Raw genomic sequence first — 15,069 nt, 5'->3', positions numbered from 1 at the left:
GATTATAATTTCAAACGGATAATGTCGAAAGGGTCCAGCCCAATCAGCATACACTTTTAAGTTTGTTGTATTTGTTTTATATTTTAACGATAAAAACAGAAAAAACCAATTCAAAAACCAAACTGAAACCAAAATAAAACAAAACCCTCGCCAAAAACCAAATACAACAAATATTCTGAACCCACCACGCACAGCAAATGCAATTGTTGCACGCACCGCCGTCCACGCATCCACATCCGCATCAGCATCCGCAGCACCCGGTAGCAGCCGCAGCCGCTTATCAGGCCATGCAGGTGCACCAGCAGCAGCAACACCAACATCAGCAGCAGCATCAGCAACAGGCGGCCGTATTCCACCAGGCGCAAGTGCAACACCAGCAGCAACTGCAGCAGCAGTTTCACTACCAAGCCCAGGCCCAGGCTCAAGCTCAAGCCCAAGCCCAGGCACAGGCCATGCTGCAGACGTACATGCAACTGCAGGTGAACAGTGCTGTGGGCGTGGCTGCCGCCCCCACCACGCCGACTAAGCCCGCAGCCGCCCAGATTCCGGCCGCGATCGCCGGACCGATAGCGGGTCCGGTGCCCGTTTCGGTGCCGACGCAGTTCTTCGCGGCGCCGAGCACTCCACTGACCATCATACCGGCGGTGGCCTCGTCGGCCATGTTCGCCACCGCGGCTACGCCTACTTCGGCGGCCACCACTCCGACCAACAATGTAAATAATACAGTTAATCTATCAGCCGTATCTAGAACTACTACCACTACTACTAAGAAGCAGCCGCCCGCAGCAGCGAATGCAGTCCTGAGCGCTGGCGGTGGTGTTGAAGTGGGCGGTCCCTTTGGTGGTGCTGGGGCCATGGCCTCGCTGCTGGAGCCAACACCATTGCCACTACCGCTACCCCTCGGGCTCCACCATCACCTGCCACTGGCCAGCGTTCGGGGCTGCAGCAGCGCCAGCAGCGGCTGCAGTTCTGCATCTTCTGATTGTTCTATGCCATCGCCAACTTCACTACACTTATCTTCTCCTAAAAAGGTTTGTGTGTTCACTAAAAAAAGCTATAAAACAACTCTCTCCACTCAGATCTTTTTGAGTTTTCCTCAGCCATTTTCCTGTCGAGAAGTAGATATTAACTTTCTTTCCCCACTAACTCCTAGTCTCTCCTGCTTTGCCTGTTGTTTTGGCAACTCTGCTTGTGTATGCTCTCTGATCTCTAAATTTTTCATCACTCACCAGTAGTTAAAATATACTCTTAGTCTTTTTCATTCGTGCTCCTGTTTGTTGTCGTTGATTTTGTAGATGTAATTGCGAATTATATTGTTAGTTTTTATAAAAGTCAACTACTCAGTTATAAGATCATTAAGGTAGTTGTAAGAGGTCATATACAATTTCACAGTAGCGTTTTACAATTACTAATTGTTTCTTGACAATACGTCATTTGCACATCAATGACGTTCTTACACTAAAAAAAATACTCCTTTTTATTTTTAAGTATTTAATAAATATTTAGTTTAGTCAAACATTTTTATGTATTTTAAACCAATTTATCCGATTTATTTAAGTTTAGGCTGTCGATCTAATATTATCCTAAATCGAAACGACTGTTGTTTGAGAACGTCTGTGTTTAACGATAAACGATATTTAAATGTCAATTAAACAAAATATGAATATGGGAATACCGGCTCTTGTTGCTTTTACAGACTTTTGAACCGATTTTAATGGGCCGTTTTCTGAAGGCTCACTTTTTGGATTTTGTGAGTCAATTGCGCGTAATAAAATATTGTGCAACCGCTCGCCCATCTGACCAGCATACAAATGAGCCTTAAATCGTGTTGCCTATATCCGACACGAGTTTTTGGGCACAACCTGAACTTTGTTGGAAGTTCGTAAATTTTGGAAAAAAGAAAAAAGTAGGTTTGCAAAAAAGGTTTCTGGCCGACTGGGTTTATTATTTTATCAGTCATAACTATCGCGTTGCAGGCGAGCATTAACCGCAATTGTTTGGCCAGCACTAACGCTTTGTCCTGGACAACTCCTCCGGCTCCCCTCCGCCTCTGCCGTTTTTAGCGCTTTTCCGCATCCGTTTTTCCCAGTCAGCCACATGTCGCCGTATTGATTAGTTGGCGTTGAAAATGTCGCTGCAATTTGTTGGCGCAAACTGCAGCTCGAAAGGCAAAAAGTTGTGCCTCCCCGTCACTCACTTCTGGTAATAAAACGCCCGGTTTTGACCCTCTTTCTCCCTATTCAGTTCTATTTCCCCAGACGTGGCCGCGAGTCAAACAAACGTGGCCTGTTTGCCTAGTGTGCCAGTGGCCAGTGCTCGGTGTTCAGTGTCGTGTATCGCCCCTCGTATCCTTTGTCCTTTGTGTTAGGTGTCCAAGTGTCCGAGAGTCGGCGTACAGTGCGTATGTGTGCTCCGTTTGTAATTCTAACAGCCGGGCGAGCTGGCAGTACGGACGACTAACGTCTGCCACATTAACTATCAATTTATCGTAGCCAGCAATTCCTTGCTGCTGCAATTACCCCCGAGCCTCATTAATGTTTAAACTGTACTTAAATGACTCTATTATGTACTTTCCCCTTTTTGAACACCCGTCCACGTTAAATGGTCTGTAATTGATTTTGTTTAACATACGACTCAAAAACACCTGACACCCCTGCTCTTATCCATTAGCCGATTTTAATGTTGATTTTAGTCTTTTACTTTATTTTCGTGAGATTTTCCATTTGGTCGTCATTAAATGCAGCCAGCCATGAAAATATTTTGTGATTAAATAGTTTTCGCATCGATCCCCGTTACGTTGCGTTAATATGTGTAATTATTATTTTTATGTGGCAACCAATACCGTTGTGTTGTTTTTCGAAATGCCCACAAAAACGGAATACTGTAAAATTTAAATTAATTGGTATTTATGTGGCCCAACAATCCGCTTTTTCAATTTTCCCACCTGTGCTTCTCGTTGAGGCAAATATTTTTGTCAGCAGCAGCCACAGCAGTGAACTGCCTAAGCAAACAGCAGTGAAACTGGGCAAACAACCCCTAGGTGCTAATAAAGACCGCGAAACAAACCCAGTGAACCGCACGATAAATAAGGATATTGACAGTGAAACATAAAAGATTCTGCAGCGTGGGCAAATAGAACATTTTTCAAATTAGGCAGTGCGCTTGGGGATTTGGATAAACATGTTGCGCGGCGGCAACTTCGTGGCGAAGGCGGTCAGAAGAGTCACGACCTCATCAGCGAAATTGCTTTGAAGTGCCGGACTCAGTCAGCCTGCACTTCTAATAATAGTCCCCATAACTGCCGGCCCTCGTCCAACTTACAAACGCACAAATAAACTTTTTAAATTTAAAAATTCATCAAACTTTCAAGCTCGGCCGCCGCCAAGTCAAACAAACTAGATGAGCACTGGGAGGGGTCAGAGTGCAAGAAAAAATAAATAAAAACATGTATATATATGAGAAAAAAAATTACATTAATCCGTAATCGAAAAACTTGACTCGAACACGGTGGAAAAAGTTTCGCCGCGTTGAAATTTATCTCAACATTTTTTTCAGTAAGCGATTTACAAGCTCACTGCTTCAAAAGTGTTTTCCAACTGCCAAATTTCAATTATTTTCCTGTTTTTGGGGCTTGCCCCGCAATAAAACAATTTGAAATTTAAATGCACCAGTGACAAAGTTCGCTTTTCCCCAAAAAATGATGTCAAAAAGTGAGACAAGCAATATGTTGCCTTAAATAAGTAAGGGCAAGCAGAAAGAATTGCTTCGTGCTAGCATCAAATTGAGACGAGAAAATAAAATTCAATAAACTCTTGTTAAGCACGCAGCGGTACAGGACGAAGTACAGAACAGCATGAGGGACAGCAGCTGCGTGTTCCGAAACAGGACAACGTTTTAAATATTGACAGCTACAAAAGGGAGTCCCGTTTCCGCCCTTCCATTCACTGATATCCCTGATGACGAGGCTGTGGAGTAAATAGATAAATCAAACCCAGAGACATGTACACCAAGCTTTTTTGCATTGATCTAAGCTGGGGCCGGCTCAACAGGGGAGAATAGGGTGGGACTTGGACCTGGGACCAGGGAGAAAGACAGGACATGATGCCTAAGCATTATTATGATTTACCCGGCCCCAATCGATTTTCGTAGCACACATATTTTGGGTTTGTAAAAACTCGTACAATTGTGCTAATCAAAAAAACTTGGCTTGACTTAAAGATATAATCAAGAAATAACTAAATAAATAAAGTAGATCTTTGCAGAGTGACTTATACACTTAACTTGGAATTCCCAATGAGTGAATAAGTCAAAATGAAAACAATGTTTGTTGTAACTAGTTTACTCCTTGCCGTTCCACTGTACCTTCGACTGCCTTGGGATGTCGTTGAGATTTCCCTGTCGCTGACAAACGAATTAAAAAGTTATGACTAAAAACGCTTCGCGCTCGGCAATGAAATGAAATTTGTTCACTCGGACAACGCTCAGTATTCGGAGCTCAGATATGCCGCTGGCTAAATTTAAATTGCTTTTGTTGCGCTTTTGTAGTTGTTTAGTTGTTGTTGCCGTTGCTCCCGTTTCTGCTCCTAGTCCCGCTCCTCCGGCAGCTGATGATGATGATTTTCCTTTTTGTGAGCGCAAGTTTTCTTTGTTGTTTGCACAAATAGTTTTTGTCGCCCGCGCGCAGATATAAAAACGCCCAGATTTTCTTTTAAATGGCGACGCGGCGCGTGAAAAAAATATCTCGAATAAAAAATTCCAAAAAATGTGTGTAGCTGCGAATTAAGTTTGCAGTTAAACGGCCACGGCTAAGCGCATTAAGAGAAAAGTTTTTGCATCCAGTGGCGCTCCCAGCTTTTCCCTTATTTCGCCCTGAACTTTTTCGAAATCATTAAAAGCTTAAATGCGGCGACCAGGAGCATGAATATGAATATGAATATTGAATGTGCGCCGGAATGAGTGACTGACGGAGACCATTAAAAGCAAACGCGCCCTTCAACCCCCTAAGCCAACTAACGGGGTTGTAACTTTGGCTTTTACGAGCGCAAAATGTTTGCCCTCCAGTGCACTAATCCACCGAGCACACGAGCTCACTGGCACACCAGCAAACTTCCAAACTACCAAACTAGTAGACTGGCATGAGAATGTTAGCATGTAAGCAGGGGCCAAGACCCCGAGACCAACTCGGGCACTCACTCAAACTAGAAGCGACAAACTAACTTATTAATATGCAATGCACACTTTGTTGCTGTATTAATTGCAATATTAAATTTCCACTAATACTCGCTTAGCAGGGTCATACTTAGACCAGGACTCGCCTTTCGCTTACACTAAAAAAAATTATAAATAATAAGGACATCTTAATTGCAATGTTCAACACCAATTTGCAAAAAGTTATTGCGACCAAAAAGGAAAAACAACGATTGGTTTTATGTTTAAATAAGAATTGATCTTTTTAAATAATTGTAGAGCTTACCCATCCAGTTGAGTCTTTGGATATTTTAAATTTTCTCTTGAACTCAGAATCCGTTTCTTCCACTGTCCGCTCAACTTGTTCTGCCTGAAAAGTTTCATCGCAACTTTCAGCGGAGTAAAGTGAGTTGAAAACACCTAGAACCAAGTAATTATTACATGTTTACGTGCGCCAGGAGCGCGTATCCCTATTCCTTTCGCCATATTCATTGCGCTATTTCTGTTCCTGTTTCCCGGCCACGATGCGATGTGTAAGCTGGCTTCATTCGGCCCTGAAAAGCGATACTAATGATAAGTTTTGCTTGCCAGGAGTCCGTCAGCGAAATGAACTCAATTTGCTACGTTTTACATTACCAAAGCCACGAACGGACATCATTTCCATACGCGCACGTACGACGCAGACGGAGGCGATGGGAATTTTCGTGCTCGGTTGCCCTCATCTTGATGTATGCGGATGGGGAAATTCTGCGTCTGGCAGCTGGAAATTGCACTGCAACGCACCCCGAAAACGAACAAACGAGGTGCCGCTGAAAAAGTAGCAGCAAAATATATAAATGTTTAACAGGTGCAGCAGGCAGGCAGGTACAAGCCCTGGCATCGATGCCAGACATTATGTTGGCTAAAGTTTGCAGTTAACTAAATTTACACACTCGCAATCTGGGCGAGTGCAACTGATTTCATTAACTAGAGTTGGGCAAACAAGACCGAAGAGTAGCTCGCGCTTCTCTTTTCTGGCGGTTGGAAATTAATTTGTTGAAAATAAGTTGGGCGCAAAGTTTTTCGTGTTTGCATAGCAGACTTTCATGTGCGCTCTGCTCGGGGCTGATTAATAACCACACATGTTGTCTATCCGGCCCTTGTCTAATTATTATTGTAGCGCATAAATGTGTGTCAAGCCAAAGTTAAGATGGTAGATTTTAGTGCCCTGAATTATGCATTAACTTTGTCTGTAAGAGATCGTAACCTTTAATATTTTATGGCACTGATTTCTCCTGTAACAGTGCATAAACACCTGCTAATAACTAATTTGTGGCCTTTGGGCTAACGAAGTCTGGCTTCAACTTGATTAAATGCAGTTCTGGCGAACAATTGTCACCTTCTGTCAACATCAACATCAAATTTTCCGCTAGTTTTATGTGCATAAATGCAAATGCCAGACATCAGGACGGAGCCCGGCCAGAAAGCAGACTTTTGATGAGTTGTGCAATTTCCAGGCCGAGGCACAGAAATAGGAAAAAGGGCAAAAAAGGGCTGAAACCTGGCCATTGTCGCCTGTCGTCTTTGGTTCGCCTTTTGCCTTTCAAGCGATTTTCTCCCGTTTTCTACAGCCCGGAAAGCGAGGACTGCGCTTGATTGTCTGTGTAAATGCGGCGCCAATTTTTTATACTCATAAATGCAGGCAGACCAGCAAAGCGACTCCACTTTCCACTCAAATTCATTGTATTTGCATGCTGCCGCCCCCCTGGCATATTTTCTGCTGTTTCATCATTCTCATCAGCAGACATTGCTCATACGCCACGTTCCTCTTTTCGTCAGTCAACAAAAGCAAGAGCTGCAGTTCATATAATTTTTTCCCCATGCTTTGTCCAATCTCGCTTTGCTCCGAAGCCAAAACGTTAACAGTATTTTCAGCATTTTCGAGACAGTTTGTCATAATTCCATAGTATCTACTTGGGTTTTTTCTCGTTTGTGTGCTTCTAGCTTCGGAGCTTCTTGTGACGTTTTATTGTGTCAACATGACAAATCGTCAAGTGTCAGGAGGGCCAGGAAGTGAAACTGGAAGAAATACGGGCATCCCTTATTTAATTTTTTGGTACGGTATTTTGGTATTTAATGGACTAAAAGGAGGAAAGAAAAAATATTAACTAGAAAATAACGTCATATTTTGTTTCACTAATTTAATTTTTTTTGAGATTTCAATGCGGTTACTCAACTTAATTGTTTTTTTTTTCAATATAAGGGGCTTACTGAAAATTTATTTTGTTAAATAATATTAGAATAATTTTTTTCTAGTATAAAATATTTTAAATTTTATTTATATTGAATTCCCCTTTTCTCGCGTTGCATAAAACATTAATTTAACCTTTAACCTTTTATATAGGTTGGAACCTGGAGTCTGAATTGTTTCCCGTTTCATCAGTTGAGCTTCATCGCTCAATTACAATATTTGGCCCATCGTATGCAAATTTATGAGCATTTTTATTTCGATCAATTTACTTTGCTACTACTTCTCTTACATCCGGTTTGTGTGACTGCTGTCTGAGTTATGTTTATGCTTTTTACTGCCACCTCGAAATTTATTCATTGAAGTTTTTACAGTCAACTACACACCTCCTTGATGCGGTTAGCCATCGCATGGCCATCATCGTCGCCATCATCCTCAGCCGCCTGGATGACGGGGAAGCTGCTAAGCTGAGCTCTTTGCTCACTGCTCCCTGCTCCGACGTTATCATTCATACTTCATCAAGTTGACCCGACTCCGACTCCTTGCTTTTCTATTCAGACCTCGGACTCGAACCTGCCTCTGTCTCTGCTTCATTGCTATGCAAACTGCTCCCAATGGCTACGTTTAATGGTCAAGTGTGTAAAATTGCATAGCAAATCGTTGGGATGGTCGATGTGGGTGAGCTAGGTGGACAGCGCGGGAAGGATACGTTTCCTGGACCATTGCTCATAGATAAACATCTTTGCCATCTGTTTTTGCCCCACTTTGCTCAAGCTCTCTGGGTTCTGGCTGCCGACTGAGTTACATATTGATGTGATTTACCACTCATGTCTTTGGGGCGTTCTCTGTCCTCGGCAAATTGTTTTGGAATTCAGTTTTGAATCGATTCTTCTTTTGCCATGATATACAGGCCGATGCGGCCGATTCATCGCACATGCCTCCGTTTGAGGTCCAATTTGAACGTGTTGCCGTCTTCCTTGCTGGGGTTTCCTAAACGTATGTGCCATATAAATTGAAACTTCACCTGAACTAAGTTATGATTCTGCTCCTGAACTACCTAAACTAGTTTACTTTACGATTATAGCGTAGAATATAGCAGAGAATATAGGACAGAACTCATATAAAAGACATCTTTGAATGCTTAAGTTAAATAAATTAAAACTTAAGTTTAAAATGTTATCAGTCTCGAGTTTTAAATTTGACATCATATATTTCACCTTTTAAAGTTGACTGGTAGTCAATCAATTCTCCAGAAATTCTTGTGCAGCCAGCTTTGGCCTTCCATTGTTAATTTCATTATGATTTCGATTTGCATAACCGAACGTCTAAGCAACAATTTAGCACTCGGCCCCCACGGTCCAATACCGGTCGCCATGGACTCCTTTTCATTGTCAACGGCTATGAGGAGTGGATTTCGCTTTGGAGTTCATCATCGTCTTCGAGCAGAGTGTATCAATTTTGGGAACCTCACATTTCATTAGCCTGTCAATATTTGTGTCGCTGACAAGCCTGTGATGGCCATGTCTTTGACACTTCAGCCTGCGGCGTGCGCCTCAAATTGTAGTTGCCATGGCGTGTGGCATACAAGGAGCGGGAGTGGAAGAGGAATAGAGAGCTGAGCTGTGAGTGGTGCTCTAGCTTGGGCTGTTGCCCTAAATAGTTAAACTGCTTAGCGAGTGTCTTGCGATTTGGCAGACTATGCCACATGCTCCAGTTGCTATGCAAATCTATTTTCCTTGCCAGCCTGCCTGACTGTCTGGGTGTGCTTTGCCGTGAAACCCGAAGTTCATTAGTACTTGTTTAGTTAACTTTCTATTGGCAGGCTTTTGAACTTTGATAACCAGATTTGGCAAACGCTTTTGTGCTCACTCAGTTAATTTGTTTTAATTGCCATAATTTGGTCCTACCTGCTGTTGTCTGCTTTTATTTTCATGCAAATTTTAAAGCGCTTTAATTGTGGCGATCACACACCGGTAGCAAGAGGGGCAGTGAGGTAACGAGCTGTACAAAACGAAATCCCTTTTTAAGAAAGGCAGAAGGTGAAATCATAAATTTTGCCCAGCAGCCATAAAAGTGTTCAGTTTGCTTCGTTTGGGGAGCTCAAAAGCAAATATGCAATACACTTGCTATCGATATGCCGAAATCTATGCTGCTGCCTTTTTGCTTCTCCCTTTTTCCGTTTTTTCCTAGACAGAGCAGAGCAGAGCGTAAGGAGTTTCCACAAAAGCTATTGCCAAAAGTATTTTATTTATTTTTGCTACACAAACACACACACACGAACACATTATCAGCAAATGTTATTAGGGGTGCCCATGTAAGTATGCAACAGTTTTTTGTTCGCCTGCCGTTATTTTTTCCTTTCCTGCTTTGTGTTTTGTGTTAGCCCTGCGGGCAGACAACAACAAACAACAGGCAGCCAATTAGGCAAGCCGAAATCTGGTTAACTGTTGCTTTGCTCCATTTTGGCAGCAAGCCAAGACATTCGTTTATGGCAGTTTAATAGGCTGGCGACTTGTTGTTTTTCGGGGTGATAGAGGGGCCAATACATTAGGCAAATCGTAAATGCTCCAACTTTGTTCGGCGCATTGCTTTCGTAACACTTAACGCAAATTATGTTGATATAGCCGATAGACAGGACAACTTTCTCGGGCTTTTCCCCTAAAAATTGAAATTCCCCACATAAACACACCGCGCTGTTGTTGTGATTATTATAGCTGTTGTTGCCGTCGCTTTTCTCGAGCAACTTGCTGTTTTTCTTGGGCCCAAAATTCGTTGGGCGTTAAAAGCAAACCCAAAAATGTTCTACAACTTTCGGTTTGAGTGTGTGTTGGAACAAGTTAATGTAAAAGTATTTTTATGCTTTGAAAAACATTTGCCAAGCCAAAAATTATAAAGAAAATAATAAAGGAGGAAAAAAGCGAAGCGCAAAGAAAACAAAAAGTATGGCTAGGCAACACGACTGGGAAATTCTGTGGTTGTTGTTGCATAAAAAAAATAAAAAAAAAACAAGTAGGAAATTTCGGAATAAACACCCACAACCTCTGCGTCTCTCTCGCTTGCACGATGTGGGGGATTCCCATATTATCGTACGCCGCATCATCGTCATGGATCAGCCGCAGTTGCTGTAATTTTATTATAGTCACCGGCACCGGCACATGTGTGTGTGCGTGGGTTTTCCTGTTTCCCTCTGTCTGTGTGTGTACCACAAGATAAATGTCTATTTAAAATGTCCCTGCTTCTAGCCGGGTCCTTTGTGCCGTCGATTCCTCAATGGCAGGACCATAGTAATGCCTCTTGACAACGCGCCGCCCGCCGCCCACCGCCCACTCGAACTCCTCCCTAGTTAAATCTTTATTGTTATCATAATTTGCTTTTATCCGTGCTCAAAGCTTGTCGCAAGGCAGGTTACCTAACCAAAGCCCCATTCATCCCGCCGAGATGAGACAGGCAGAATCGAACCATACTGAACAGAAACCGAGTCAAACGAGACCCAGAGTTCACATTTTTATCGTAATTGTTTTCCAGCAATTTTTTTCGTTCTCCTGCGAAAGTGCAAAGCGAGAAAATGGAGCGTAAATACCACTGAGCTCTGTGGGCTTGTTTACAATTTTCCTGCTTTGAGCTCGCTATGCAAATCAATAAAAGTTGATAATTGAGATTTCTTAAACAAGATTTCGGGTGTCACAATGACGAGCTCCTGTTGCCTTCCTGTTGCTGCCGCCCCTGGAGATGATGAAACAGATATCGAATGTGGGGGGAATATTCAAATTATGACCGGCAGACAGCGTAGTCAGCAATAATGGCATATCTAGGCTGTGTGTCAGTGACATAAATTATAATTAGATTGAAAGGCAGTCATAATGCCGATGGTAGACCTTGAAAAATGATCCGCGGAGGCAATTTCTGAAAACGATGAATCATTAAATGATTCAAGGAAATCTGTATCATAGACGAATTATATTGTCCAGTAATGAGTATTTTAACGATTACCTTGATTTGGTAGCATTCACCTTTTCTTCTGCATATATATATATGTTGTTAAGTTTTGTTTATGATTTAAAAAAAAACATACCCCTCCATATCTAGTATTTGTCGTATGAAATTTGATATTGTGTGCCTCTAGATAACCCAGAGATTGCTGTAACTGTCTAATGTCTTAGTTTTAAGCCAAAATGTGCGCAGCACGTGATTAAATAATTGTTACCTTCTTTTTTGTTGCAGGTAAGGATCGATGAACAGTATATATATAAACTGAACTATTTGGTAAGCAACTCAATAGGTTATCAATACAATTTAACACATTTCAGGCAGACATTTGCGCTCTGCGTTTGTTCCATAAGTATCTTGGGGTTTTATTTCTGCAAAGATCCCGTTTCATTTGGCATTGCGGCAAGCAGCCAGCAATTGTGGGCCATAATTGAATTTTAAATAAACCCGGACAGACACGCACGAGAGTCGATTGCAGTCGTATTCTTTCTGCTCTCGACTCCTTGGCACTTGTCTACTTTTTAAACTGTAAATAAATTTCTTCGAATTTCTTCGCTGCCTGCTGACAAAGACGTCTGGCGGGCGGTTCCTTGGCTCAGTGCTCCTTGTTGCTGTCGTTGTGTTGCCGCATCCCGCGTCATGAAGTGTGCAATTTTATTTCAGTGCGACCGGCACTTACCTGACCTCACTTCCTTTCCTCCTACTAACTAAAGAACTTGTGATGGCTGCTTGAATGCCATAAAATATTTAGGTTTACATTTCCCACACACACTGTGAACCGACCCTTCCTTTTGGGGATCATGGTCTTCCTCTAAGCCGGATCTCTTTTTTGTTGTCTCCTTGTATTGACTGCGCTATATAACTGGATTTGCCCAGTCAAGATTTTCCCGGGTTGACCACACACATCAATGCACTCAGGGAAAAAATTAAGTTTATTGAAGAGAGATCTAAAGAAGTTTAGGAAGAACCACTTTGCTTTAATATTGCATCATTGGTCAACTGACAAACTTTCTAAAACCAAGAGTTAAGTTTATTTTGATAGCGACAAGATAACAAAATGAGCTGATTATTGAAATGCGTGCAACGGGATTTTTCCAGCATATACATTACCCAAGAATCCATATTTTTTGCCAGTGAAATCATGCAAGCCTGTTGGTCCGCCTGTTTAATATTTACTCTTCCATTGTCATGGGCCAGCCCATACTCTGACCTCGAGCGAACCGACACGACCTGAACTATTTGTGCAGCACTTGGCTTGCCTCAACCGACTCTCCAGTTCTGATTACCGGCAATTCCGTTTTTCCTTACTGCAAATATAATTAAGTCAACAAACAAACAGGTCCAGATATATCTATGGATAAATATTGCGAGTGAGTTGCATGTGCATTTTATTTAAGAGTTCAATAAGCAAACTTTGCACCGAGTCAAGAGTGCAGCCATTAGGTAATTAATTTAACACTTTGCCACACAGCCGCACAGCCCGGCCACTAATTGGCTTCCATTTACCAATTGAGACAAATCTAGCGGAGGGAAAATAAAGAATCGGGCATAGAAAGCTCATGGATGGGTAGAGAGAGCTGTAAGTCGAAATCAAAGCGATGTTAGTCATTACTGCCATTTGCGGAACACTTGGGGTTGGCAGCCATGGCAATAGTTCCCAGCAAAAGAATCCTGACATCAAAAACGCTTCAATGAACTGACCAAATGTGGAGAAGGGTACGTGTGTGGGTGTGTTTGGGGTTGACTGCTCACTGAACCTAGTGAACCAGCTCGAAATTAATGTGCCACGTAAAAAGGGTAATTTCAAGAAGCCACGTCAAAGGTGCTTGTCCAAGTTTCAAGTTCGGGCCAAGACTTGTTGCGTGTCTTGTGCACTTTTTTTGTAGACATGACCCTTTAGTTAAAGTGAAGTCAAGTGCAAAAGAAAGTAAAATATTTTCCCAACAAAGAAGAAAAAAGGGTAACGGAAACCCGGGAAACATCAAAATAGACAAGCTGCGAAACTTTTGTGATGTCTAAAAGGCTCTGCTCATTAAGAGAGAAAAGTCAAGAAGGAGTTGCGTTTTTTGGTGCCTTTGGCGTTAAACTCATTAACGGTAATTGCAACCTTATTTCTTTTTAGTCGCGCATCGCATTCTTTAAACGCAATTTTGTTAATTAATTTTTTTACATGACGCCTGGCGTATGAGGCAGTGCTCGTTATCCCTAGCATTAGTCGATGATTTGTAGCAGAGCGTACTTGACTCGTCTATGCAGGCGCCACTTGTAGCTGCCAGACGGAGCGGAAAAAAACGCCCGCTTTCTGATTCGGATTCGGTTGATATAACGCGCTTTACCGCTGGAATCAAAAGCCAACGGATCCTCCTCCTGTTGCTGACACTGATGATGATTTTCGACCCGAGGGGCACAGCCCAAATAGAAGTAGAGAGGGTGTTCTTCACTTAGAACACATATAACTTGAGTTGAGTTGAGCAAAATAGACCATCCCGATGTCGTTTCGTTTATGTGCGTGAGAGATAGTTGGAAAAAGAGAAGCTCGCTCATGCTTTTGAAACATAATAATTCGTTTTAATATTCACATACGAGGATATTTATTTAAATTGGTATTTGGATAATACAATATATAACATTTATTTATTTCTACCTGCAATTTTAACGAGCAATAAATTTCCATTTATAGGGCTTGCAGACCTTAATAAAAAATTTAATTTTCTGTTGGGTACAAATAATCTCCGAGTGCAATATTCTCACATTTCCACCGACTGCAGAATAATTTGTCTTGCGGCAATGCGTTCTATTATCAGGTGGCGGTGCCGAGTCAGTGGTTGGAGCTACTGAAAAGCGAAAATAATATCCTCACTTGGAGCGTACTTCAGAAATGCCCTGCCGAGATACGAGGGATTCTTCTCGACCCTCGAGGCGGTTAACTGAATTTGAGAGAAAACCGAATGGAGAGCCATTTTGGAAAAGAAAACAGAGAAAATCAGGGCATAAGGAGCTTCAGTGATTATAAGCATGTGCTTGTTGACTAACCTTAAGCTCTATACTTCTCTTTTTTAGGCTTCTTTGCACTCAACAGTCCTTTTCAAGGGTCAGTGCAACACAAACTCATATAGGCAAGAGAAAAGGCTGTCAATTCTGTTGTAATCAACTTAATTGCAGGGAACCAGAAACGGGTAACCCCAGAGAGGGCAGTAGAGAGAGCGAGTATTATGAGTAATTGCTATTAGTATAATATAGCCAGAGCTAGCCACATGGCATATTCATAGCACCCAAAAGCACGCAATGAAAATATAAAAAAATTCAACCAGCATCATAAAAAAGCTACGAAAATTATTCACAGAACGAAACAGATTACATTTGATTATAATCTACAATCTACGTCAACAGCAGCAGCAGTATCCAGCCACAACAAAAACAACAAAGAGGGTTGTTTGCCCTAGACAAAGCTCGAAAATTGATATTAATTTTCCGCCTTTTTTAGCCACGGCCCATAGAATGTCCACAAAAAAGCAGCCAAGAACAAAAGACCTAGTAAAAGGAAAAAAATGTTATGAGCCTTGTTATCGGTCTACGCCCACAAAATGGGGCGCAATGTGTTTCCTTGGCATTAATTTTTGCTATTTAGCAACCTAATAAGGCAGCGAAAAAATATCAAATTAATTAGC

At 42.0% G+C, this 15,069-nt stretch overlaps 1 protein-coding gene across 9 annotated transcripts in view; it reads left to right on the top strand.

Moving 5' to 3' along the window:
- The window catches only part of LOC108143115 (polypyrimidine tract-binding protein 1), a 143,653-nt gene that overhangs the window by 67,834 nt on the left and 60,750 nt on the right, over positions 1 to 15,069 (top strand). The window contains exon 1 of one of the 9 annotated variants that reach the window (XM_041709025.1): positions 1,007 to 1,031. The exons of the other annotated variants lie outside the window; for them this stretch is intronic. The gene's annotated coding sequence lies outside the window, so the exon portion shown is untranslated. Of the gene's footprint in view, positions 1 to 1,006; positions 1,032 to 15,069 lie in introns of those variants that run through there. 9 annotated transcript variants of the gene reach the window in all.

This window comes from Drosophila elegans, unplaced genomic scaffold, assembly GCF_018152505.1.
Source record: "Drosophila elegans isolate 14027-0461.03 unplaced genomic scaffold, ASM1815250v1 contig_468, whole genome shotgun sequence".
Taxonomy (NCBI): Eukaryota; Metazoa; Arthropoda; class Insecta; order Diptera; family Drosophilidae; genus Drosophila; species Drosophila elegans.
The sequence above is the reverse complement of the archived record's forward strand: the minus strand, read 5'-3'. Positions and strand labels throughout refer to the sequence as shown.